The sequence below is a fragment of the Nannospalax galili genome, unplaced genomic scaffold (genome assembly GCF_000622305.1).
Source record: "Nannospalax galili isolate Female #2095 unplaced genomic scaffold, S.galili_v1.0 scaffold603, whole genome shotgun sequence".
NCBI classification, from domain to species: Eukaryota; Metazoa; Chordata; class Mammalia; order Rodentia; family Spalacidae; genus Nannospalax; species Nannospalax galili.
Genome location: NW_008351177.1, coordinates 831912 through 855042, shown reverse-complemented (window position 1 = coordinate 855042; position 23131 = coordinate 831912). Strand labels below are relative to the sequence as shown.

At 39.5% G+C, this 23131-nt stretch overlaps 1 protein-coding gene across 6 annotated transcripts in view; it reads left to right on the top strand.

The window, feature by feature from the left end:
* Positions 1 to 16969: 16969 nt before the first annotated feature.
* Arpp21 (cAMP regulated phosphoprotein 21) overlaps positions 16970 to 23131 on the top strand; it is a 186376-nt gene continuing 180214 nt past the window's right edge. Inside the window, exons 1-2 of one of the 6 annotated variants that reach the window (XM_008848201.3) lie at positions 17454 to 18366; positions 19381 to 19492. The gene's annotated coding sequence lies outside the window, so the exon portion shown is untranslated. Of the gene's footprint in view, positions 17123 to 17289; positions 17314 to 17453; positions 18367 to 19380; positions 19493 to 20119; positions 20267 to 21667; positions 21692 to 23131 lie in introns of those variants that run through there. The other 5 variants (XM_008848203.3, XM_017801971.2, XM_008848197.3 and 2 more) reach the window with 5 other exon arrangements.

Here is a 23131-nt window from a genome sequence, read left to right as displayed (position 1 = left end):
TAATAACAAATTTATTTATTTATAAAGCCATTGCAAGTGTTGGAGAGAAGGCTCAGTAGAAGAGCGTAGGCTACTTTTGCAGAGAACCTGGGTTTGGTTCCCAGCACCCACATGGCAGCTAACAACCATCCTTAACTCTAGTTCCAGGAGATCTAGTGTCCTCTTCTGACCTCCATGAGCATTGCAGGCAAAACCTCATACACATAATAAGTAAATAAAAATATTTTTAAAAGTCTCTGGAAAATGTTGATACTTCAGTAGTATGTCTAACAAATTGAGACGCATTCTACATCTGAGTACAATATGCAAATACATGGCCTTATGGTTAATAACCACAGAGCAGGAAGGAATTTTCTTTAACATTGTTATCTTAACTAGAAAGACCAGATGAGATGTTTATTTACTTTGAATGACTGACTAGATCCAGCAGGAGGATGCAATTTTTTTTTCCCAAAATCCTTGAGTCAGGTTTTCTCTGTTAACAAATATTTAGTGAGAGATTCTAAGCACTTTTCTTCTCATAAGTGCCACAGTGCTACTGGAATGCTTTCTTCACTTCTCATTAAACTTTATTCTCTAAAATACATCAGAGTTAAAATGGGGTAAAGCAATACGTGCTCCTATTTCAGACAAAGATTCGGTTTTCAAGTTATGAGGAATATAACGTAATACATTTGGAAGCCAAAGTGGTGATAGTATGTATGGGTAATACAAGCCAGCTCCCCTAATGCTGGTTTCCCCTTTGTTTCCCTCACCTTTACTGGAGACTGTGGAAAGGGAACAATGTATCTATCCAGGCTCCTTTATGTAGGCATATCTATGGGCCAGCATGGTATCAGGAGACCCTGAGGGTGGTGCCTCTCCCCAGCTCCAGAATCCAAGTCTTAGGAGCACACGATTCTGTAGTGTCATCCGATTTGCCTTTTCTTTTTGGAACCCATGAGACTGCCGAGTCCTCTCTGCAAAGTTAATAATCAACTCAGAAATGAAAGCCAATAGATTTTGGAAGGAAGGTGACCATTGACTCAAAAGATCAGCATATATGGAGTTAAAAACATTTTCGTGGCTTACAGTTGGCCAACAATTTAAAGTCAGACCCGGGTGATAGCTAAGTCTCTACTCAAAATCCCATAGGCTTAATCACCTGATAAACCACTGGAAAGTAAGGGAAAATTTCTCAAGAGACATTCAGACACAGGAGCTCCAATTCTGTCTATACGCTCACCTGAAATCTTGGCTGATCTGCTGAGCACTGTTTAGGCCTTCTAGTAACAGAGAACGAGAAATGACTTGAAATTTCAGTTGCTGATTTAAATACTGAGTGGACAATTTGAGCCCAATCAAGTTAAGTGTCTCCTACAGCAAAAACGTCCATGTCATTCACTGGGCCATAGGTAGAATAAAGACTAGACATGACCTTCACCCAATCCATAATACAATCCAGATTAATTAACATAAAACATGCACAAAATGATACTCATTCTCAAATAAAAGTGTTAAAATGCCACACAGCTGACCTCCAGATAGCTCTGATTTTAGAATTAGTGACTAACAACTTTAATGCAGTTATCGTAATTATACTAAATAAGAAAAATGGAAATGCATTTGCTATTATTGAACACGATACTTCACACCTTTAAAACCAGCACTTGGGGGTCAGCAGTAGGTGGATTCCCGGGGATGTGAGGCCAGCCTAGTGTGCATATGCCTTCCAGGCCAGCTGGGGCTACGTAGTGAGAACCTGACAAGAAAAAGAAAACATATTTGCAGTGGACGTAGTGGCGGGAAAGCTGAGAACAGAGAGTTGTAAAAATGGCAAGACAAATTCTAGAACTAAAAATTATAATATCTAACTTTTTATTTAGTATTTTTCTTTTATGTGTATGAGTGTTAGGTCTGCACCCATGTCATGCAGTACCTGTGGAGGTCAGAGGAGGACGCAAGATCCCCTGCAACTGGAGTTACATACTGTTGGTAGTCACTATGTGGGTGCTAGGAACTGAACCTAGGTCTTCTGCAAGAACAGTTAGTGCTCTTAACCACTGAGCCAACTCTCCAACCCAGTATCTAATCTTTAATTTTTTAAAGATATTTATTATTTTTTATTTTATGTGTATGAGTGTATTGCCTGCATGTATGTGAGTGCACCCGTGTTGTGCAAATGCCATGGAGGTCAGAAGAGGGTTTGGGTTCCCCTGGAACTGGAGTTAAGGACAAGATTCGAACCCAGGTCTTCTGCAAGAACAACCAGTGTTCTTAATTGCTGAGCCATCTCTACAGCCCCCCAGTTTTTAAAAAATCCAATATCTAATTTTTTAAATTACCGGGTTATAGTTATGTTAAATTAGGCCAAAGAGAGCATATATGATCCTGAGTAGATTCAAGGATATATAAGGCATGAAAATTTGCAATGTTATTAAACTCTTAGATAAAATAACTTTCACAGGTATCAAAGAAACCTCCTAGCAGTTTTCAGGTATGTGTATATAGGTGTATGTCTCTATATATTTAATATATATCCTATATTATATGATGCATATTCCATGACAAAATGCATTATGTACTTCTTCAAGAATTCATTGGAATATAGATACACTTAAATCACAACACATAAAATAACAGTATATATTATAACAATGTTTACTGTGTAACATATCGAGTGTGTATAATACACAGAGACCAGTGAATATTTTAGGAAACACAATAGCACATCTGGAAAGACAAATCATGAAGATGGGTATGAGTCTTTGCAGTTATCATAGAAATCTACTGAAAAGTTTTAATATATATATTATACAATGCATACTATAGTGTATCATGCATGTAGTATATAAGCTTAGATGTAAGAGTGTATACATATATAAGCATTATATTTATATGACATCTTGTCACAGTAAAGTAGATATGTAATATTGTTTTCAAGGACTAATTATAAAATCATCCTGTGTTCTAGTATGTAAACAGAAGATATAGTAACATAATAAAAACCTCAGAAGATATTTAGTTCATTTTTCTATGACATGTTCAGTACATGTGGGAGCCTCTTTTCTCACAAGTTCATACAAATGCCCAATTCACAGAGAAATTAAAAAGAGAATCTGTAGGGCTTGGTAATTATGGGAAAGGAAATATAGATTGAAAAGAAAATTAGACTGAGGAAATCTCCCAAGTCCTCTGTTGAAACAATAGGAAAGAGTTCTACACAGGTTCAGTAATGAAGATGGCAGCCCTCTGTAGACAGAGACTTGAATGGCCTCGGGAAGTTGGCCATTTGCAGAACCACAATCGCTGTCTCTCTTTGACACTGACACATCCATTCAAAGATTCATCTCCAGCTCATATCAGATAGTGCTGTGGGTTGAATGTGAAAATGCCCCTCACAGGCTCTTACATTAAACACTTGGTCCTCAGCTGGTAGTACTATTTGGAAATGTTACGACACCTGTAAGAGGTAGAGACTTGCTGGATGAAGTGGGTCACTGGGGGCCTGCCTTGAGGCTTAACAGCCTGGCTCCACTTCCTGTTCACTCTCTGCTTCCTGAATGTGGACAAATGTAAACAGCTCCTTCTTGATCCTGTCACCTCACCTTCCCTGCCTGCTGTCACGCATCTCCTGCTATGACATACTCTATCCCTCCGGAATGGGGGTTAAAATACCCCCCCCCCGTCCTCTCCAGTTGCTTTTGTCAGAGTATTTTATCATACCAATGGGAAAATAAACTAAGGCAGTCAATATGAGGAGGTAAACTGTAAAGGTAGCTGAGTACTGAGGTAACATCAGTATGATTGTTTGTTTTTAATGTGTGGAAGAAAAAAGTGAACAGCTATGTCCCAATAACCTGAATACACAAATGAAAACTAATTTGGAAGCTTCTTAAGAAGATTTAAGTTCTCCTGTAATCAAATTGTTAGTCAATAGTGCTTATGGCATTTTTGCATTTCTGATCAAATTCTGATGGGGGAGTAAGGACAGGTGTTTAGCTCTCCTTTTATTTCACATCTTGTATGATTGTTAAATGAAATTTAAAGTGTTAAAGTTCAAAGTGAAAGTTATTTCCTATCAAGAGGTTAAAGAGAAAAATGTAAGGAGAGAATTAGGCTGATATTAAGTGAATAAGGCTGTTGAAGCTTCACCCATTAATAATTCAGTTATTAAATAAAGTAAATGTAAAGGTCATACATAATTATCTTTATTTCACTTTTTGTTAGAGCTCTGCAAAGTTGACATCAAATAATTATTCAAGTTTGCTTTTTAAAGTTCCTAACAGGAACAATAAGAGTAATAAAATAACGGCAAAGAAATGAAATAATTTGCAAAAATTGCTATGGCTTGCAACAGTTGATGTCAATGTTATTGATTTTATTTTTTCCTACTAGCGTGTATGGCAGTAGTGATTGGTAGGATAAACCTAAAACAATAAAACAGAACAGTTTTTTTAAATGAACGCTAATTATGCCTGAGATACATAAAGTCTAAAAACTTAGTGCACAAGTAAGTTTTTCCTTTCAAATTTTATCCCTTTTATCTCCTTCAAATGTCTCTCTAGATCTTCAAGTACTATATTGAACAGCAATGGAGAGAGTAGACACCCTTGTATCATTCCTTATTTAAGTGAAAATTCTTTGGGTTTTCTCCATTTTAGTATGATGTTGGCTGTAGGCTTGTATATTTCCTTTATTCTGTTGAGCTATGCCCCCTGTATCTCTAGATTCCTCATAACTTTTATCATGAAGTGATGCTGGATTCTGTCAAAGGCATCTAATGAGATGGTCATGCAGTTTCTCTCCTTGAGTTTATTTATGTTGTGGTTTACATTCATTGATTTATATATGTTGAACCACCTCTACATCTCAAGGGATAAAGCCAATTTGATCATAATATATGATCTTTTTGCTGTGCTCTTGCATTTGATTTTCAAATATTTTAATAAGAACTTTGCATCTGTGTTCAACAGAGAGATTGGCCTGTAATTTTCTTTGTTGTTGAATCTTTGTTGGTTTCGATATCAGGATAATACTGGCTTCATAAAAGAATTTTAAATGAAGTTTTTTCAAGTTTGCTACAATATATTTTGATTGTATTTAGATCCCCCCACCCTTATCTGCACCCTCACTTCTTATACCCTGCTCAATTTCCTGTGGCATTAAATTTATATTCTCAAATGTCTTTCAGAGTGTATCCATCCACTGGAGCCTGGCTAACTTACCAAGAGACACATCCTTTAAAGAGACTGACTCTCGCCTTCCAAGAAGCTATCTGTTTCCAATAGTTTCTCAAGTAGGCACATAATTTCTTACCCGTATCCCCATGTGTATCTTGGATTTTGACTGACTTGTGCTTATGTGGGACTTGTCCATGCTGTCACCATTGCTGTGAGTTCATATGAATAACTTCTGAGCTGTCTGGAAAACTCTGTTTCCTTGTGGTCACCCACCACTTCTGACTCTTACAATCTTTCCACCACCCTTCTGCAATACAATGGTCCCTGAGACTTGGTGGCAGAAGTTTGCTATAGGTGTCCTATTCAGGGATAAGTGCTCTGTCACCTCTTGTTCTCTGCGCATTGGCCAGTTGTGGGTTTCTATGTTAACCATGATCTGCTGCATAAGGAAGCTTCTCTGATGAGAGTTGTGAGATGCATTAATCTATGGGTATAGCAAGAAGTCATTAGAAGTTACTTTAATACTGTATTTAGCAGAATAATAGTGCTTAGGCTATGCCCTCTGGCCTATGGTCTATCTAGCCACATGTCCTAGGCCTGATATCAATATCAGCTATGGTTCCATCTTATGAAGCAAATCTTAAAAATCTAATTAGAAAGTGATTCGTTACTCCTATAATATCCATGCCATTGTTGCACCAGAGGTCATATCTTGCCAGACCCATTGTTGAAACACACAAGATTCACAGTTGTGTAAAGTTAATGATTAATTTTTCTTCCTGTAACATACATAGCATCTTCCAGCACTATGCAAGCTAGCCAGCAGACTGAAGCTTTGATGTCAGTATCAGTGTGATTTCTCCTAGTTTTTTTCTATGGCTCATGTGTGTAATGTCTTCAGCAATAAAGTTGTACCATCAAGATCTAGTTGGTAACCAAGAGAAGGGCAATGGTCATTATCATTTGAGGGTTTATGGAACCCATGGTTAACAGTTCCAAAACAGGGAGTTCATCCCTGGCATTGGGCATTTACTTTGCTAGCCTATGATTGGGACATTTTAAACAACTGCTTCTATCTCATAGGCTGTTACAGAGCTTTTAACTTGTTTACCTCATCTTGTTTTAATTTTGGTAGGTCAAACATATCTAGAATTTTGTCTGTTTCTTTTATATTTCCCAGCTTATTGGAATATAGGTTTTAAAAGTATGTTCTAAAATTCTTTAAATCTCCTCGGGGGTCTTTGGTAATGTTTCCCTTTTTATCTCTGATTTTATTAATTTGAATTCTCTCTTTGGTTAATTTGGCTAAAGGTTTGTCAAACTTATTAATCTTTTTTTTTTTGTCCTTTTGAGACAGGGTCTTCCTGTAGCCCCAGCTAACCTGGAACTTGCTATGTAGACCAGGCTGGTCTGAAATGCATAGAGATCTGCCTGCCTCTGACTCCAAAGTGCTAGGATTAAAAAGTTATTAATCTTTTCAAAGAGCCAAAATGGAACTCACTGTGTAGACCAGGATGATCTGAAACTCATAGAGATCTGCCTGCTTCTGCCTCCAAAGTGCTATGGTTAAAAAGTTATTAATCTTTTCCAAGAGCTAACTCTTCATTTTATTGATTCTGTGTATTGGTTTATTTTTCTTTTCTATGTCATTAATTTTAGTCCTGATTTCCATGAGTTCTTCTCATCCACTCTTTTTGAGCATCTTTTGTTCTTGGTTTTTACAAGGTCTTTGAGGGCATCATTAACTTATTAATATGAGGAAAATGAGAGAAATACATTAAAATGCTAAAATCATACTTTTCCTTAAATCCTGTCTTTTAAAACACTCTGTCAAGCTAGATTTTCAAGATTAAGGCCATTTGTTTTATCTACATATTTCTGGAAGACTGAGACTGATGGGAAGTTAGATTAGATAGTTCTAGCTGATCCTTGCCTATAGGGACAGTTAATGAAGGACACTTATAGACAAATCCAATGTAAGAAGATGGACTAGAACATTGGAAAATGAATAAAATATAAATTCTTAAAAGGATATGTATATAGAAATTCTAAACACATGTATATGAGATAATGTTAAAAATTAATAGATGATTAAAACCACAGATGGAGAAGAAAAATGTCAAATTAAGACACAAGAAAGTCATGATGAAACACACACAGAAACTGAGACAACTTTGTGGAGTGAAAACCTGCAGTTAATATCTAATATAAGCCTCAGAAAAATTAAGGGGGAAATTTTTCAGAGATCATAAAGAATGTCCACATTGAATAGTAAAATAATATATGAAATATCTGTTAGAATAAATAAAAACAGAGCTACGAAACTAATCTCAATATCATATTTTTAAAAGACCTACAGTTGTATTCCTTTAAATGAAGTATGACTATAATGCAAAAAGTACACTAATAGCAACATAGAAGAAACTTTAATTGAATGTAATATATGTTAGCAAATACTAGTCAAAAGAAAAATTTTCTGTCCACATTAATATTGGAAAAATAAAACCAAAAGGAAAAGCATTGATAACCATAAAAGCATAGTTAATTATTAAGCAACTAAGCAGGAAAACATATTATTCATAATTTTGTCTAATAAAGCATACTCTGAATAGATGAAAACAAGTCACACAATAATTTCAAGGAAAATATCAACAAACTTCTGAGAATAATAGACATGTTAGCACAGTTTATTCTCAGAGGGAGGTAGGTGCATACAGAATTGATAGAAAAATGCAAGATTCTTTAAATAATACAAATAGTTATTTTCATATAGCTCAAGTAACAGAATTACATAGACATCTGTACAAAGAGAACAGATGCTGTGTCCCTAAGCACATGAACTATGGAGAGAAACTGTTCTTATCACAAAGAATAAAAGATACTCAACTACTTAAATTCATTAGTTGAGATGAAGTAAAAACTCTTTAATAAACGTTGAGACAAAATTTAAAGGTAAGATATTTATAATTTAAATATTCCTAAATAGTCTTGGAACAAAAATGATTTATAATATTTATCATGCCAATTATAATGCAGAATCAAAAGATAACAAAACTAATGTCAACATATTTTTCTTTTGCAGCAAACATGTGCTAAACTGAATCTAGGTATATATTCTCCCTTAGTAACACCTTTATCCTAATATTCTTCTCTCTAGGGTTCCTTCTTTCCCTTTACCTCCATTTTTCCCTTCCATATTCTTGGTCCCTGCAGTTGCATCAGGATATGAGAAGGAACCCTATGGGGATAGAAGAAAGCCCTTCCAGAAGCAATATGATTATTAAATGAAAATCAAAGTGCCAGAGGTTGGTTGCCCCCCTATGAGCTCTTGGCCTGAGAGGCCCTGGAGGTCCCCAAAACAATAAAGGCCATTGCCAATAATATTGGTTGTACACCAGAAGTGTATGGAGGGTCCCTATTGCTGAAGACACTGCTTGATATGAGTGCAAGAGAGGGGGAAATCAAGCTTAGACTAAGCTGGGAACTCCCTGACACTGGATGGGTGGCTTTCATGGTGCCAAAAGGTGATATGCAGATGACTGGGGGAGAATCGTCCCCTATAATTCTGCTCAATGATGGACCCCGCATGTTGCACTATCAACATACCAAAGAAGATGTTCCTGCTGGTACAATAGTGGAGTATCTAGTTTGATGGAATCCCACTGAAATGGGCCAACAGCCCACGGAAAACTGATGATGCAGAAACCCAAAAGTTCAGTGCCTTGCCACAATAGGAGGAAGATAATCCCACACCTTCCACCCCCTCCAAGGCTCAGGGACTTTTGAGGAAGAGGTTGGCGGAAAGAATGTAAGAGCTAGAGGAAGGGGTGTAATGTTAACTAGAAGTGTACTCTGATCACTATGCTAGCAACCTATAGTCACATCTCCTTCCCATGGTCATCAAGGAGTCGAGGGGGGAGTCAGTTACCCCTCCCACCCAATCAATCAACCTTAGCTGCATGTAGGGGAGGGGCTGAGGATATATAAGCCAAAAATGCCAGGAGGCACCTCTCTCACCATTCTACGCAGCTGTCAGGAAGTCACAGGATCTATATTTGAGTGTGGACTTTCCAGTGCAGCCATAAATGGGGGGTACCCACTCCTCTGTAAATAAGCCTCCAACCTGTGCTCTGTTAAAAAAAAAGAAAATGAAAAAAAGAGTTCATAAATAATAACAACCGAACAAACCCTAAAATGCTGTAACGAAAAATAAAAACATAGGAGCTGGTGAAGCAGAAAGCAATATATTACTTGATGAGGTTTTTTTGAAGAACTATAAAACTATTCTGACAATATTGATAAAATCTGGTGAGAGATGAAACAGTCAAACATATCTAAAAATTAATGAGGTTGTGGCTAGAAGTAGCAGGGATGTATACTGGGGTCATTTAAAAGCCTAGTGAGAAATAGGAGAGTTTATTCAAACGTTATGATTGGGAAGACAATAGCAAATGTCACCATCTCTTCACAGTTAATCTCTAAATTCAATGCAGTTCTCATTTTTATGAACTTTTCTAGGCTATTTTAGAATTCAAATGAAGGAGAGAATAAAGTGATGATATAGATAGAGTGATATTAGCAAGAATAAAACTGAGATATCACTTGGGGAGTATCAAGACTTACTATAAAATGTCATTAACTAGACAGCATACTATTGATTTGGTGAAAACTTTGTCTTGTCTCTAAATTTCAGAAATGTAAAACAAAAACAGAGGCATACTATTCAATGCCTCATTAGGACAATGCTTGAATAAGGACAGCCTGACACTTAGCATCTATTTCAGCCAAGACTGGACCAGAGCTGCTCTGAGATCCTGTTCCTTAAGAATTGTCTTAGAGCTGTGCTTTAAGAGAACCTGGTCCTTGTTTTTATTGAAGCAGTATGTCCAGCATGAATTGGGAAAGGAATGGAGGATTATGTTTCTTTTCTGACCCCTTTTGACCTAGGATAATATACACAAAACCACAAGCACAAGTTGTACATTTAATCCTATTTATTGCTTGCAGCTATAATAAATGTGACAATAAGCTGCTTTCAACAAATGTCAGTTGTTAGCAGCACTTGACTGATATACAAAACACACATACACACACACACACACACACACACACACACACACACACACGCACATTCATACATTGTTCTGGGTCAAAGGTGAGGAAGGTTCATAAGTGGTATGTTTTAGGTTACAAGAAAAGCTCAAGACTTGTAGGTTTGTTTACCTCATAAACAAGCTAAGGAAAAACAATGACATTTTGGTAGAAAGATTAAGTAAAAGTCATTTGTCCAGAGTATGTCCATATTGTAAAAGTCATTTCCACAATAAACCATAAAAATAACTGAGGTTTGCAGGTAGAAATGACTTGTCCAGGCCTCACAGTGCTGTAATGACCAATTCAGGATCAACATTCTGACTTTGTGAACCCTACACCTGACTCTGTTTATTACAGTACATATTTCTGTCTCATCTTGTTATATTAAAAGCCTATAAAACAGGGTAGTATAGATGGGCTTTGGTAACAAGTTCCAATCTCAGTGGCTTAAACCACATGTTTTTTTCTTGCTTAATTTGCATGTCTAGGTCTATGTGCAAGTTGACTCCACCTAGACCTTCAGGCACCCAGGTTCATGAAGGGTCAGTCAGATTATGTGTATACTATTGGTATATCTAACTTCATGTGTCACTGTGGAGGACCAAGAAGAACCACAGATATGTGTTGTTCTGCCAAAATGTGACATGACATTAAATTGGTTAGTTTGTCATGACTTCACAAGACTGCTAGAAAGTTAGAGATTGTGGGACAGATATGTGTAGAAAAGAAGGAAGGAAGATGAATTTAGATGAGTCCTGTTTACAAGTGACATAGGGAAAGATACTAGGAACTGTTTATGGAATTCTTTCCTTTCCGTCCAAGTTTTCCTGTTTGTTAATATATTCCTGGAAGCTGGATATTGAAATGATAATGCAAATCAAATCAGTGCTTTTGGCTCTGTGTGACTAAATCATGAAAAAAGGCCGGTGATTAGAACTATGATGTGGACACTTGCCAATGATTCACACAGATCTGCTTTATCTCTGGAGAAGCCAGATCTTCAGTTCACCAAATCCTAACTTCTTGCTCTGAAAGTCCTTGATTTGTAAGTATTTACCATTTTATAGAAACTGATATCTATGTCAATGGGAAAAGACTGAAGGAAAAATTATAATTAATAAATTCATGCATTTTCTTTTGTTCTCTATATAATATGATTTTGTCTTAATTTAAAACCATTTGGGACTGTGAGATGGCTCAGTAGGTAAAGGCGCTTGCTGCCAAGCCTGAAAACCTGCTTTCGATCTCTGGAAATCACAAGATAGAAAAAGAAAACTAACTATTAGAATTTGTCCTCTGACTTCTGAATGTGCATTGTGCACATACATGTACACAACACACAGACACACACACAAACACATTGAATAAATAAATGTGATTTAAAATTTTTTAAAACCCCACTTCATTTAGAAAAATATTTAAATATTTACTGGTATGTTTTTGTTTAAATTTTTGTAATCAATATAAGGTAAAGAATATCATTAATGAAAACAAAAGATATTCTGAAACTGATATGACAAATTTAAGTCTAGCATTGTAGCAGACATAAATACGAATATTTTTGTACAAAGAATCAAGTTTTAAGAATTTACCTTGGGGCTGGGGATGTAGCTCAGTTATCACAGTCTTGTCTATCATGCACTAAGCTTATGTTCTATTGCCAGATCTGTATAAATTGGGCATGGGGGCATAAACCTATAATCCCAGCACATGAAGGAAGAGGCAGGAGGATTAGTTCAAGGTTATCCTCAGCTATGTAGTTACTATGAGGCCAGCCAGGGCTAATGAGACCTCACTTCAAAAAAATTTAAGTTTATAATGGGAATCTCCCAAGTTGGAATCCATGCTTTACAAAAATCTTTCATTTATGTATAACAGAGGCTCACTCTGAATTTAATGGGCTACTGTGTTGTCATTAGTATATTGATATGATCAAAACCATGGAAAGAACTCCAGTGATTCATTCTAAAGTAGACGAGAGAGCTGGGAGCAGGGGGGTAGACTATGAAATAACACATATTTTATAATCCATATTTGCAAAATAGATCTATGGATTTATGGATATATATGCATAGATATTGGCTAAGCCAAAAAGTGATGGCAGTTCGGGTGGTAGTATTCTGGGAGGGTTTTTTTTTTTTTTCCTGTTTCATTTTATTTTGATATCCTCTTCTTTATCTCCAAATGTCTCTCTATGTTTCGTAAATGTACATTCTATTTTGAAAAGATAGAATAAACTTTCTTTAATGAGTAGCTGTGGGGAACAAATTGTACATTTATGCAAAGCTGAGTAACTGCATGTTGCTCTCCTAGAGACACTGGAGACTGGACTATAGTTAGGCTTCCAATAAGACCTAGTATTATTTTGAAATATCAATTGTACACACACACACACACACACACACATACACACACACAATTACTTCATTTTCAGATGTGGAGAATTGTTTTAAAATTCATCAGTCGTGCATTTCATTAGATATTGATTAAAGCTATTTTTCTAGTAACTAGCTGGTAGTCTTAATAGAATCTCATGGTCAAGAAGCTAAATTACATGAATCCCAGTTCTGAATAACTTGATGACTCTCTCTTGTGGGAAAGGAACCAGTGTCTATACTGGGGAACTGTGACTGCAGAAAAGGTTCTGAGAGAGACACAGACTCTCTTGTGTGTGTTCTTAACGCTGCTGTCTCTCTGCTTTCAAATTTAGTCTAAGTTTAAAAAATAATCAAAACACCTGTAGCTAGGGAAATGGCTCTGCAGATAAAAACACTCGTGCAAGCTTGAGGACTGGAGTTTGGATCCCCAGAACCCAACCTCAAATCCTGTCAGAATTGGAGGCTTGGATTTTTTGGACAAGCTGACTAGCTAGATGAGCTGAGTTGGTGAGCTCAGCAAGAGATCTTGTCTCAGTAAATAGAAGGAGAGCAATACAATTAAACACCAATTTCAACCTCTGACCTCCTCACACATGAATGTGCAACACACATGTGCCCCCATATACATGGAAATGTATACACATCCACACATATCCACATATATCTATACATATACACACACACAAATTAATAACACCTTTTGTGGGCACCATGGCAAACTGTTCTTCTTGCAGCAGAGGTCCTAGAACTCATGACAGCAGTATCCACCCCTGACACCCCACCCCATACCTGCTCTGCAGAGAGAGAAGACTTTCTGCATCTGTCCCCCTGCCTGAGCCCCACCAGAACTTGGAGTTTGTCAGGGTGAGGAGAAACAAACACAGTGCTCTGCAGGCCCATGGGAAAATGAAAAAAACAAAATGTAAGGATGCTTTTGAGTGTTGGTGTATCTGGCCAAAGGACACTGGAAAAAAAAAAGCATGTAACTTAGTCAGCAGCCTTCTTTGTCTATTGTTGCCTGGATCTCTCCTTGACAGGTTTTCCAAAGCTCTCTTCAGCAGATTCCAGGATGCCTTTTCATCATCCCGCCTCTGATTCTAATGCAGCTCCACCAAATCCCAAACACTCGTTTTTAAGAAACATCTTGGGCTGGGTCAGCAGCAGAGCATCATTTTGTGGGCAGGCAGGCCAGTGCTCATTTGTGGTCTGCCTATGAGGACTCAAAGGGTTCAGGAGGATAATTTTCTTACTCTGCACACAGCCGACTGCAGAGGAGACAGAGCTGCCACCAAGGGATTCGTGCCATCAGAACATTTGGTTTCTAGTCTCCCAAGTCCTCTTTGTTTTTGATCGTGACATTTCTTCAAGCTCAGATGCATACGTGATGTAACATTCTTTGTTGATGTTCTGAAATGTGTTTTTGGAGTTATTTTGGCTTAGCACAAAATAAAAATGGGGCTCTCAACTTTTCTGGTTGAAATGTTAATCTTGAGGGTTTTTGTTTTTCTCCTTGTCTTTCTCCCTGGCTTTCTGCCTCATGTATATTTCTAAAGCTCGAAACCCAAGACTGATATTTAATAGACCCTAGCCAATTTTGTTTGGAACAGGGCAAATGAGAAATCTCTCTAGGGAACATGTGGGCATTTATGGGTGGGGGTATGCCCTAAAGTGGAGTTCCTCGCAGCCTAATTGTTGAGGAATGATGGAAGTTCAACCGCACGGAAATTCTACTTCTCGCTTCAATTGAAAAGGTGCTTATAAAGGTAGCTGGGTTATTCTAGCAATTTGCCTTATTTTGAAAATCCAATTTGAGAGCTTCATTAAAGGGCACTAATTTAATGTCTTTAGGGAATATGTGTTTAAAGGAGCTTGTCAACAGTCTTAGATGTTTGCCAGTGTGTAGGTGAGCTCAACTCCCCAAGCTGGGGTTACCTGGTTACAGGCATGCTTCCTCATTTCAAACACAGTGCCAAATAAGCTCAAAGGCCCTGAGACCAAGAGTAACAGCAACTCCTGCTTCCCCCACAGCCACATCCCATCTTTAAACTCATGATGCTTTGAAGTGTCATTTGACACAGCCATTGTGATTTTGTCACCCACAGGTTCAATACAGAAGATAATCATTTTAGTAAGTTCAATGGCAGTCACTATATTTGACCCAGGGTCTTAAATAACAGTCACCGTTCCAAATCATTTAAAGAAATGTACATACTTTCTAAATGCCTAGAATAATAGCATTGCTCACTACCTGCCTAATATTCCCAAGAGTGTGTTTCAGTCCCACACTGGGACACAAAATTTTGAAATTGGATAGCTGAATACCAATTAGCTACATGGCCTCATATAAACTAGAGTCTTCTCCAGTCATTGGTTTGTTGGCAAGAGTATTACCAAAAAGAATAGAAAACATAGTTGAAATGCAATGTTATATTTCTGTGTGATACTTATGTTCAAATAAAGCTTTAAAGGCCATGAGACACTGCAATACCTCCCATCATCCAATTTGTCCATGTGTTGTTAAGATATGGAAACTGTTTTTCTTCTAGCCATTCATTGGAGTTTATCCTAGGAATTTTCAATGAGTTGCCCTCCCCATTTCAATGACTGTAATTTTCACTCTGGTTTTTATATTTCTGTGTGATACTTATGTTCAAATAAAGCTTTAAAGGCCATGAGACACTGCAATACCTCCCATCATCCAATTTGTCCATGTGTTGTTAAGATATGGAAACTGTTTTTCTTCTAGCCATTCATTGGAGTTTATCCTAGGAATTTTCAATGAGTTGCCCTCCCCATTTCAATGACTGTAATTTTCACTCTGGTTTACAAAATTGAGGGGTGTGTGTGTGTGTGTGTGTGTGTGTGTGTGTGTGTGTGTGTGTTGTGTTTCCCAGAGTGAAACCTAATTTGTTATGGAAAAGCTTTATGCTTGAAGGAAGCATTTCCTATTCAGAAAATGTTAAGGTACGATCCTATTTAGAAGAGAGGCTCACACTGACCATCCTTCTTTCCTTGTGATTTTTACCTGTGTTGAATTTATGACACAGCACAATTTGACACAATTTCCCAAGAAGAAATCTAACATTTTGTTTCTCGAACAAGACTGAAGATGAAGAGAAGGGACGTGATTAGAAACATTTTATTTAATTTTATTCTGTTAAAATCCAAATGACTGGAAAATACTCACCAAAGGGCTTTTGGAGAGGAGTGAGCAGTGCTGACTGAGCTACAGACGGAAGTGATAGTCCCGAATGCTTTAGACTTGGTTCCATTGAAACTTTGCATAGTGGATCCCCCCTACCAACAGAAGCCAAACCCAAAGGAGATTTCTAAAAGGTGCAGAATAATTCTCTGTTCATCAAGGGGCAGGCCAACCTCCTCCTGTTACACAGCACATTCTAGAAAGACACTTATAACTGATGATTTATAATCAATATCTTAGTACCTAAGAACATGGTCATACGTCTATCTGTGCAAATCACATTTCCAGAACACAGTGTAAGTCAGAAGTCTTTTTAAGCCTGTTTTTAAAAGCCTGCCATTAGGAGTGGGTATCACTAAATGAAACTCAAAAGATGTAGAAATTTTCAGGGCATGCTTTATGCTAGTTAATTATTTGTTGTCTGTTCGTGGGGTTACTAATTGCTGCTGGGGAGAGTTGATTTCTTTTTCTTCTCTTTACTGTTTTGTGGGATGGAGCTAAGTCTCACCAGATCCATAGTTAACTCAGTGTCTGCCTCTGAAAATCTCAGTTGCTAGATATGGTCAAAACGAGCCTGGCAAATCCACCCAGAATGCACAACTATAATTTTGCTACCCATTAATAGCCACCTAGCAGAGAAGCCCAGAAGCAAATGCCTTGCTTTCCGTGGGGGACAGAAACCTGGAATGGCCTGTCTTGGCTGTGACCTATAGTGTCTGAAAAGTAGGAGCTATGGTCTCTCAGAAGGGAGTGGGCGGTATTCCGGAAATGCATTCACTCTCCTCACACGTGTGTGTGTGTGTGTGTGTGTGTGTGTGTGTGTGTGTGTGTATTCTCCTTTTGGTAGTATGCCCACCCACAATGGAAAAAAATGAATTACTGATAATAAAAACAGCACATGTCTCCAAAACAAATGGAGACATTTATTTTTATTTCTTCAGGTGTCAACTCTGCTCCCTGCCCCAGCCCTACCCCTATGGTGCTGCAGTACTGGCTGTTTCTCAGCGTATCAGCCCATCAGCACCCCAGCCGCGATTTGGGCAGTTGCGCCAGGAGGACTGTCTTGAGATAGGAAGCATAAGTCCACTATGCGGCTGGACTTCTGGTCTCCCTCTGCTCCAAAGCCTGCGCATCGCAGAGCTTGAGGCTGGGATTCGCGAGGGGTGGGGTGAAGTGTGGCTGCCCAAAGCTTGTCTTTGCACTTGGCTCTGAGAGTGAGCGCGGGGGACTCGGCGCAACAGAGACTGCCAAGCATCCCCAGGACTGGAGGTGGTACCCGGGAAGAGGTAGGCGAAGACTGGGCTCTGGGGCGCGCCCGCTGGCTGGGAAGGAGAGGCGGGGTGGCGGGGCCGGGGCAGCGCGCCAGTTTCCTCTGATTAATGATGCTCGCGCTGCTGCGCGTGGTTCATGCGCTTTGTCTCCAGCCTTGGGGTGGCGGAGTGCGACCGGGATGGGAGCGCCTGGCGCACCAAAACAGGTGCGGGCTGTGCTCAGCCTTGGCCTCGCCCAGCGGCAAGGTGGCTGGGCATCGCTCGGCTTCCCTGCAGGACCAACTCCAGGAGCCGGGGGTCGGGAACCGGGCCCGGGGCACCTGCCATAGCGCGGCCACGTGCAGCGCTAGCGGTGCAGGGGGACGGGCGGGGACCCGACTCGTCCAAGGCAGGAGGGGAGGAGCTGGGCGCCGCCCGGGAGCCGCGCCAGCCGCGTGGGAAGGCACGGCCGGGAGGGGCGGTCAGGGGGACCCATCGAGACTGCTGACTCCGGCGGGACTGCAAGAGCCACCCGCAGGTGGACGCAGTCACATAACCAGCGAGCGAGGGAGCGAGCGAGCGAGCGAGAGAGACAGAGAGAGAGAGAGAGAGAGAGAGAGAGAGAGAGAGAGAGAGAGAGTAAAAAGAGGCAAAGGGAGCACTTGGTGGGCAGAGGGGAGTGCGGTAGGAGGGATGGGGACAGCCAGATTCCCGCTACTCCTCCCTGCGGTTGCCTTCCTCTGACCCGACCCGGGAAAAGTGGTCGGAGCACAGAGTAGTGGAGACATTGCGGGCTCCGACGACGAGATCTGGGTCCTAGCTTTGCTCCTGGGACGGCGAGGCGCGGAGGGGTGGACAGATCAGCGCAAGGACTGAGGCAAAGACAGTGGCAGCCTCTGGCAGAAGAGCGCAGCAAAGCCGGGACCCCAAGCTGGGCGCGGACAGACAGGCACACAGACACTAGTGCGGCAGCGGGGAGGGGGGCGCGCGGGCTCTCCAGCTGCAGCCGCCTCAGTGCGTCCGGAGCCGCGACAATCCGCCGCTGCAGCCACAACGTCCCCACCACGCTGTGCCCGGGCTGCGCGCGGACTCCAGCCTCTACGCAGAACGCTCCAGTGGCTAGCAAATAAACCAAACAACAACAAAGGCAAGCCACAAGCCAAACTAACCCAACAAAAGCATTCGTTGAGAAGCAGTAGTTATTAACAAAATCCCAAACGAAATCAAATCAGTCAAGGCACCAGGACGCTGGGGGCATCACCACTGACTGTTCCCTTAAGGTAAAGAGCCAAATCGTCGGACGTGAACGTTGCACGCCCTTTGTGTTTTAGCATGTGTGGGGTGGTGGTGGCGTCTTTCTGTCTTTGCCCCTTCTTTCTTTCTGCCTTATATTTGTGTTTTTTTTCCTGCTTGGAAATGCTCCTAGTTCATTTGAAGGAGAGACATAGAAAAGTCAGAAGTTGCCACTTTGACTTCTGGTCTGCACAGAGGTCTTGGGTCCCAAGAGTTGGGGGGGGGGCGCAATAAAAAGATTTCTGGTTTTTTTTTTTTTTTTTTTTTTTTTTAAACTGTAATTAAGTTCACAGCCACCTTCAGCTTAAGGTTGTATGTCTCAGGTGGTGGATTTGGTAGTAGGGTTGGGTTTGATCCAGGCAGGTGTTTAAAAAGTTTCTTGGGAAGAGAAATAGTCTTACTTAGTGTTTATGCATTACCTGTGCTAAGTTCAAAGCTTGTTCACCTTTCTGAAGATACAGAGCCAGATCCGTGTATAAGTTTAAAGGGGAAAACAAAGAGGAAATTGAAAGTTACAGGAATGGGAAGATGGGATGTGTGAGGAGAAGCTGCTAGAGATGACTTTCCCCAGTGTGTTTATAGGGTGTAGACAGTCATTTTTCTGTCTAATTTTCAAGGTATTTTTTTTGTATGACAGTTCAGCTTTTCCAGACAAGAATCACAGTCTCCAAAACTGAAATGAATCTGTCCTATTTTTTTTTTTCCTCTGATGCAGAATAAATGGTTGGCACCCCTTCCTCATCTGCTTTGGAGATCAAAGCTGCTGTTACTGCTTTAAGGAAGCAGAGAAGTAGACATGACAGGAATTCTTTTTTTTTTATTTATATATTTGGCAAAAGTCAGAAAGCCTTTGATATACACTTGAACATAAATACACCTTCTTTCTTCCCAGTATTTGTGTTACCACAGGACTTGGATGTTTTAAGGAGATTTTAGCTAATGTCATTTTCATGAAAAAACAGTCTCTTGGAAGCCTAGAGCTCTGGCTGTGTTCTGTTCAGTTGCAGAGTGATCTGCTGTCTTCAGCAGCGCTTGCTTCTGCTGCATGCTTACTGAGGGGCTGCCTGTGAGAGACCCTAAGCGCTCTTTTTCCTGTTTGTGTAGCTCTTCAAGGTATGTAATTGTTTATGTTTGGTTCTGAATAGCCTTCGCAGTAATCTTCTTTTACTTTTTAATCATTTCGACTACCAGAATATTTTTAAGATTTCTGGTTAATGAGTTTAGGTGTTTATTTTTATATATTTTTTAAGGGGGGGGGTGATGCAGATTGTTCATCGCAAGAGACTGGCAAAGATTATATCTCACTACCTTAGCTTATCAGTACTATTATAATTTAGTTTCAATGTAATTTTAAAGACACTGATTGGGGCTACTGTGAGTACATGTCTTAATTGATCCTGTCTGGATATGATTTATGCCATTTGAATGATATAGTAACTATTATGCTTACAAATGTTTAACAATGTATTTTGTTTGGGTGAGATGTATACGAGTAAGTTGCACAGCTCCAGAAAATGACTTTCATCTTCTCAGTGACTTAATTTTTACTACATGGTAATTTCTTTTTTTTTTTTTTTTTATGATATTCAGTTTAGGCCCAGACAGATTTGTGGTGTGCACGCAGGCATGTGTGTGTGTGTGTGTGTGTGTGTGTGTGTGTGTGTGTGTGTGATTTGCAAATTGCTAATCGCCCAGTGACTCTCCCTCAGATCCCAGCTGAGAACTGTAGCAGTCGCCCTGTTAGAGCATGCTCCACTGGGGAGTTTTTTACAGTCTATTTTTAATGCTATTTAATGAAGGAGCTAGCACCTCAGTCCACAGCGAAGGAAGCATAAGGAAAGACAGAGCCCTGCGCGGTTATGGAAACTGCAGAGGGTATTTGGAAAGGTAAAGACAGATAGACTGCTGGGGTGGTCATTTGAGTCAGGCTCTTATATTTTATGAATGGGAATCAATTGATTTTGATGAGAGTATTTTCTGTGAATAGTTGGATGGGTGTTTCTTTAACCTTTTCACTAGTTCTTAGAAAGAAGACTCAATAATTCGAGTTCCTTAAAACTTGAAGGAGTTGCTAACCAGGGAGTTTCCTGAATGTCTACTATTTTTAATGCAGACTGTGAGAATCTTGGGTAATGCGTGCAGAAAGAATTTCAAATTCCTGAATCATTGTTCTGCTCTAGCAGATGGATTGGAGCTAATAAGACATTCTGGGATAGAAATAGCTATCATGGTTTTCAGACACAATTTTAACCCGCCTCAAGTTTTACTTTGGGAATTGTTTAATTTTCTGTTATGAACTTGGAATCTTGCTCTGGGATTTTTGACAGCTAAGTGTAGCAAGAAGTTTTGAGTGAACTTGATAGAGTATTTGGGTTGTTTTCTCTCTCTTGAGCTTTGATGTGAACACCACCGATTAGCTTTCTAACGACTACATATTTAAAAATGCGATCCTCAGAGGCAGTACTGATAAGCTTTGGAATGTTATCATTTCGGGTAAAAGATCCTCACATTACAGCATGTAAGTGACAGGAAGCCATCTGACCGCAGTGCTGTCATCTGAACAGAACTCCTGTCTTGAGATAGGAGGTGGGACTGTTCAATCAGAAAGGTCTATTGCTTGTTTTCCCATTAACCGCATGTTCTAATCAGGTTGCTTTTTTTTTTTTTCAGAGTGAAGCTCATTAGGCAAAACACTTAAATAGTTTCAAAATTAATAAGCAAAAGAGAATGTGAACAGTTTGCATGAAATGGGGAACTAAGTCCTATAATTATTTATTAATGGAGCTCTTAGAACTTCAGAAAATCAACCTGGATTTTGCAAATAGAAAGCAAAAAATGACTAAGGACAATGATACTTTGCAAGAAGACACTGCAATTTTTGGTTTTGCTCATTTGGCTTTCCAATGTGGTATTTTTCTGGGGGAGCACCCACATTAGCTGTAATATTTCCCTGATGCTTTTGCCATTTGCGCAGCAGTACCGGTGCCCTTCTCCGCTTCTCAAGTTGAGGGCAGTCTCATCTGAATTCAATGTGCATCTTGTCTTTAGACGAGATAATGATAAGCTACATGAACAGGGCATAGAATGAGTCAGCTACAGAAGGCGCAATATTCAGCATAGCCAGACGTGGATATGATGGCAAGGTCTTGAGGATGAGGACACAGTTTGGAGTCCACAGGGCTGGGAACTGCAAATTAACTCTTTGTGTATCAGTCAATTTAATTTAAATCTGGTCGGTGACAAGGTTAGGCAAGAATGAGATGGGGAGAGCAGTGTAAAAGTGCCATCCATACAGAAAGCTACTTCTTCAGGGTAAGTACTGGCATCATTCTAACTGGTTCCACATGGTGGTTGTGACTTGAGAAATCTGTGAATCTCTTAATCACAGAAGGAACTGGCTTCCATATAAATGCATCATATGGCCTACGAAGTTTTGAACATATTTTAAGTTCGTGATCATGCATTTTTAAGACATCCACCCCTTCCCTAAGACAAAGAATCTTTACATTTTAGGAAATGTATGACTCCAAATGGGCTGTGTTTTCATGGGATTTGCTTTCTTATATTGCTCACTCCTGCATGTCACAGTAAATATGAGAACTGTACTTTGTGCTGTGTTATAAACACATGTTAAAGGACTGTTGAAGGCAAAAGAAAGAACAAAAGAAAAGAACATGAGCAAGATGCTTGTGTAGCAAGACTTATGTTTCTCTTTGCTTCTAAATTCTGTTTCTTTTAACGTGTTTTGTATATCAGGTTCTAATAAAAGTTCATTTTTTTTTCAGTGCCTGCCCCAGTCTTATAATTAGATTAATTTAGCTCATGTTGGATTTTTGTTGGCAGTAGATAGTGAAGTATCGATCGTATGAATTTACATCACAGACATTTCATTTCTAGGAGGATCCTGTATCAAATAGACATGAACTATGCCATCACTTACCAAGATGATAAGAATAAGGCACTTGAATACCGAGCTCATGCAGCTGTTTTTCATGTTAGCAAGATCCTTATGTGGTGGTATGAAAATCCTGCAGATCCTTTCTCAGCACATATAACCCAACATCTCATTTTAATGTGTCCTTCCTGGGACATATTTATGTCTTGGGAAAAGCTACAGAGGCAACCCCAAAAGCGAATCGAAATAATTACAGGGAATAATTGAAGGGGTAAGGAACAAACAAGGTGTTGGTTTGAATATACCAAATTGCTAAGAAAAAAAAAAAAGGTGTTGGCTTGAATACACCAAATTAGCTTTCTGCGTTCAGATTGGATCCTCAGCCTCCGTGCTAGGCCCCCTTTTTCCAGTTGCCAGCGAGGAGCCCAGCTCCGCCAGGTGGAGAGATATCAGCCACTGTCTGTGCCCACAATAGACTGATATGCTAAATTCTGCTATGTGCTTTTTTTATAAGAAGTTCTCTTCTGCAGTTTTTACAACCTCCAACTTGATGTATATGACTGGGCGACAGGTTTATAAGATGTTAATGTTGTATAATCAAAATGAAGAAAAACTGGCCTTTGTGACTTACTAAAAGGCAGGAGAATTAATCTAGGAGTGTCTCATTGAAGATGCACATTCATAATTGCTCCCCAGTCACAAATACATATCACATTTAAAAATATTCTAACTATTCTTATTTAACAACAGAAAATCACTTCCTTTGTTCCCCAGGTAAGGTGAGGGAAGATTCACTAAGTTTTCTTTTATAAACAGGCATTCTATCACCTTCTCAATTTTAATACTAATTCAAGATG